Below are 5,361 nucleotides of genomic sequence, written 5' to 3' on the forward strand. Positions count from 1 at the left end.
TTCTTTTTTTTTTCTCTCTTTTTCTTTTTTTTTTTTTTTCTCTCTTTTTCTTTTTTCTCTTTTCCTCTTTCCTTGATGGTTTCTTTCTTGTCTCTTTTTTTTCTTTCTCTTTTTCCTTCCTTCCTTCCTCCCTTTCTTTCTTTTTTTTTTTTTTTTCTCTTTTCCTCTCTTTTTCTTTTTTTTTTTTCTTTCTCTTTTCCTCTCTTTTTCTTTTTTCTCTTTTCCTCTTTCCTTGATGGTTTCTTTCTTGTCTCTTTTTTTTCTCTTTTTCCTTCCTTCCTTCCTTCCTTCCTTCCTTCCTTCCTCCCTTTCTTTCTTTTTTTTTTTTTTTTTTCTCTCTTTTTCTTTTTCTTTTTCTTCTTTTCTTTACTTTTTTTTTTCTTTTAGGTTATTTTCGCCCTGCTCTTCCCCCAGCACTTTTCCACGGTCGACTCTCCATCCGGCCCTACAGCAGGTGCAAAGAAGGGAGAGGGGACGGTGCGCGCGCGCTCACGCGCGCACACCGCCCCCTCTCCCTTCTTTGCACGCCTCCTTTCAGGATGAAACCAGCGGCTACGAGGCGAAAGGGGTAGGTACAGTGACACACATGCGCGCGCATGCACACGCCCTCGTATTTTCCTGTCCCTGGGGACCACGAGGATCGGGGCAGGGGGCGTGCTGGATAGGGATGGGAGCGAGCGCGCTATCGCGCGCCCGCGCCACCCACCACCCACTAACTTATTTTGGTATTTTTTTTTTTTTTTAACTCTCCTATCTGCTTTGTTTCCCGCTCCCCGCCTCCCCTTTCGCTCTCCCTCGCTCTTCCCCCAACACTTTCCCACGCTAAATCTCCATCCATCCCTACAGCAGGTGCAAAGAAGGGAGAGGGGACGGTGCGCGCGCGCTCACGCGCGCACACCGCCCCCTCTCCCTTCTTTGCACGCCTCCTTTCAAGGTGAAACCAGCGGCTATAGGGCGAAAGGGGTACAGTGGTACAGTGGTACAGGGGTACAGGGGTACAGTGACACACACGCGCGCGCATGCACATGCACTACTATTTCCCTTCCGTGTTTTCCCGTCCCCCATCATCCTGATACTGGAGACCACGAGGATGGGGGCAGGGGGCCTGCTGGATGGGGATGGGAGCGAGCGCGCAATAGCGCGCCCGCACCACCATCCACGACCTTTTTCTCCTCTCATTCCTTTAGGCTTGGTATTTTTTGTTTGTTTGTTTCTTTTCTTGTCTTTTGTTTTGTTTTGGTTGCTTTTTGTTTCTTTGTTTTTCTCCTTTTCACCCTCGCACTCCCTCCCTCGCTCTTCCTCCAACACTTTCCCACGCTTCATTCTCCATCCTTCCCTACAGCAGTTGCAAAGAAGGGAGAGGGGGGTGGATGTGCGCGCGCTCACGCGCGCACATCCACCCCCCTCTCCTTTTTTTGCACATTTCCTTTAAGGATGGAGCCCCGCGCTTACGCGCGCTGCCCCCTCTGTTTCTCCTTCCCCTTTCAGCCCCGCAGCATTTCCTCTTATTCACGATTAGCCAGCCTCACCTTCTCCACTTCTTTCTCTACATCCCTCCCTAATGTTGATGCGTGGGGAGGGGGTCATTGTGCGCGCTTCGCGCGCACCCCGCCTCCTACGTATTGCATCTGGGGGGAGAGGAGGGCGCGCGAAGCGCGCCCCCGCAACCCACCTTCCCCCCATGCATCCTCCTTGGGAGAGGGGCGCGCTTCGCGCGCCCCTCTCCCCCAATCTCCTTAACATAAAGGGGGGGAGGGGCGCGCGCTTCGCGCGCCCCTCCCCCCCTCCAATCCTCCTTGGAAAGACCCGCGCCCACCCATCTCCTTAAGATTGGGGGGGGGGCGCGTGCGCCCCCCCCACACCTTCTCCACCCCATTCCCCCCCCCCCAATCTCTCCTCCTCCTCCTCCTCCTCCTCCTCCTCCTCCTCCTCCTCCTCCTCCTCCTCCTCCTTTTTCCTCCCTCCCTCCCTCCCTCCCTCCCTCCCTCCTCCCTCCCTCCTTCTTTCGTCAGGCCGAAAGGGGAAGGGGGGGGGGGGAGAGAGAGAGAGAGAGAGAGAGAGAGAGAGAGAGAGAGAGAGAGAGAGAGAGAGAGAGAGAGAGAGAGAGAGAGAGAGAAAAGGGAGAAGGGAGAAGGGAGAAGGGAGAAGGGAGAAGGGAGAAGGGAGAAGGGAGAAGGGAGAAGGGAGAAGGGAGAAGGGAGAAGGGAGAAGGGAGTTCTCCTCCTCCATTACCCCAATACTTACCGCTACACTTTGGCCTTGGCCTCCTTCAAAGACTACGCAACTGTGTCCGGGTGATAGAAAGGACTCCTACGGTCCGGTGAACTCTCTCGGGGATGTTAATCTTTCAAAATTTCAACGATAAGAGAGCAGGAGGAGGAGGAGGAACAGGAGGATCTACCTCTTGTGGAATAGAGACAGAGACTTCTCAGTTCTTCCTTTCCAAAAATGCCGTGGGGGCACGGGACAGGGAGGTTAAAAAGGTGCAATCTTCTCTCTCCCTCCCATCCCCCAAACAGACTGCTCTTTGCCCTCCTCCCTGTCTCCACCTCCTTTCCACTACCACTACCACTCCTCCCCGCCCCCCCCCCCCCCCCCCCCCCCCCCCCCCCCCCCAATCTCGACCCCAAAAGGCACTTTTCCCACATGGGCCTGGGTTCCTACACTCTCTTCCACAAGCGACATGCCCCGCCTACCCGCCTGCCTTCCTGCCGTCTGACACCCAATGAGACAGCCTGGGGGGGGATAGATTCCAATGACGTCCTATCTTACGTTACCTTTTTGGCAACTTCCACGTTCATTCATTCATTCATTCATTCATTCATTCATTTTCTCTCTCTCTCTCTCTCTCTCTCTCTCTCTCTCTCTCTCTCTCTCTCTCTCTCTCTCTCTCTCCCTCCCTCCCTCCCTCCCTCCCTCCCTCCTTCTCTCCCTCTCCCTCCCTCGGCGCCCTCCCCCCTTTCCTCCCCAAATAGAAGAAGTAGTGAACACAGCATGTGTTGATTTCCATGCAGTCTCCTTAATCCTTTTTCTGGATGCGGGTGGGATTCTCTATCCAAAGACTAGTGGGATGATTTTGTGCCCGGGGAGGCTGGGCTCCAGGCCTCCTCCACTACTTTCGGGGTCAGGGGCCAGGGCTTCAGGGGACTCCCTTCTTGCAGAAAGTGGAAAATGAAGGGATGCCCACCCGTTGGAGAATGGTTAGGTAAATTGTGGTATATGAATGTTATGGAATATTATTGTTCTGTGAGAAATGACCAGCAGGATGAAGACAGAGAGGCTTGGAGAGACTTAGATGAACTGATGCTGACTGAAATGAGCAGAACCAGGAGATCATACTATCTGAGGATGTATTCTGATGGAAGTGGATTTCTTCGACAAAGAGAAGAGCTAACTCAGTTCCGGATGATCAAGGATGGACAGAAGCAGCTACACCCAAAGGACACTGGGAGATGAGTGTAAACCGTTTGCATATTTTTTTTTTTTCCTTCCTGGGTTATTTTGATCTTCTGACTCCAATTCTTCCTGTGCAACAAGAAAACGGTTCGGTCCTGCACACATATATTGTGTCTAGGATATACTTTGACACTTTTAACATGTATAGGACTGCTTGCCATCTGGGGGAGGGGGTGGAGAGAGGGAGGGAGGGAGGGAGGGAGGGAAGGAGGGAAGGAAGGAGGGGAAAGGTCAGAACAGAAGTTGAGTGCAAGGGATACTGTTGTAAAAAAAAAAAATGACCCAGGCATGCATATATATATATATATATATATATATATATAATATATATATATATGTTCTGTCAATAAAAAGTTCTAATCATTCATTCATTCATTCATTCATTCATTCATTAATAAATACATAAATAAAATGAATACAATCTCTGAGACAATGCTTGTTCAGAGCCGTGTCCTTCCCCCCCCCCCCCCCCCCCCCCCCCCCCCGCGCGAACAAAGGCAGCAAAACCCGGAAGACATTGAGGTGGATGGAGTTACTGAGGAAGGATTTTTCTAACGCACAGGGGGATGCCTCACCCACCACCATCACCACCACCACCACCACCACCACCACCCAGTCACAGCCCCCGGGTTTCTCCCAAAAGGATAAAATGACATGAAGCAGCCCTTATTGTTTCCAAGTTTATAATCCTGAAGAGACACCCCCCCCCCGCCCCCCCTTAAGAGTGCTCATATATTGCCTCGGAGGAAACCGACACACCCAGACCCGCCTGCTGAAGTTCAGGCATGGTGCGGGAATGAGGGAGGTGCTTGTCCCCTAGCCCCGAGGTGGCCGCCGCCGCCCGCTGACCTTGACCTTCAATCACAGGTTGGGGGGGGGGGGGGGGGGAGGAAGAACAGGCCCTAAAGGGGCCAGAAGTATTGGCTGGGGGGGGGGGGAGTGGGGAGGAGGAGCGAGGGAGAAATGGAAGGAGGGGAAAGGAGGGACAGAGGTTTAGGGTTCCTCTATAATGCCAGAGAAACTGAGGCAAGAGACAGATTAGACGGTGTTTAGTAGTCTGTTTCTGAGAGGCACAGATGATGCTGGGGGCATGACACCACCACCACCACCACCACCCCCATCCCCCACTCCCACCCCGGGCTGATGTCCAAAGCATCGGGCAGCGAATGTCACGTATTTATAACTCTTAGCTCGGGAGGTAAACAAAGGCAGGGAGTGGAGCCCAAACTCTGGTGACCCTGAATCTCCACGCGAGGACCATCCATCCGCTTCCGACAGATTGGGAGGTAGGACCACAAATTCACAACAGTTCAGGAAACCTGGGGCAGGAGAATTTAGGGAAAATGAGGCAAGAAGATTTAGGGGATGCAGGCACAACAGTTCAGGGAAACTGAGGCAGGACGACTTAAGGGACAATGAGGCAGGTTAAGCAGGGAAACTGAAGCACGACAATTAAGGGAAACTGAGGCAGGCAGGACGATTTAGGGGATGCAGCCACAACACCTGTAGCGGGAGTTGCGGGGGGGGGGGGGGTCCCAGGCACCCGCTAACTGTACTGTGGCCCTGGCGGGAAGTGGGGGTGAGGGGGACCCAGACACGGACAGGGACGGGCTAAAACCCTGAAGGGTTGGCACCTGCCTAGGCCCGGAGTCTAGGAAAACTCTCAGCACGTAAGAAGGGGGCGGGAAAAGGGCAGCACTCCAATAAAAGGGCTCGCCCCGCCCCTCCCCTCTCCTCTCTGGCTTAACCACCTACAAAAACTTCTGGCCTCCGGGTGAGGTGGAGGGGGGGGGGGGGGGGGGGGGAGAAACCAGAGGAAAATCCCAATGGGGCCCCTTCTCTTCCTCCCCCTCTTCCCTTCCTTCCCCCCCCCCCCCCCCCCAGCAATCTCATCGACCTTCCTTC

Source organism: Antechinus flavipes, chromosome 5, assembly GCF_016432865.1.
Source record: "Antechinus flavipes isolate AdamAnt ecotype Samford, QLD, Australia chromosome 5, AdamAnt_v2, whole genome shotgun sequence".
NCBI lineage: Eukaryota > Metazoa > Chordata > Mammalia > Dasyuromorphia > Dasyuridae > Antechinus > Antechinus flavipes.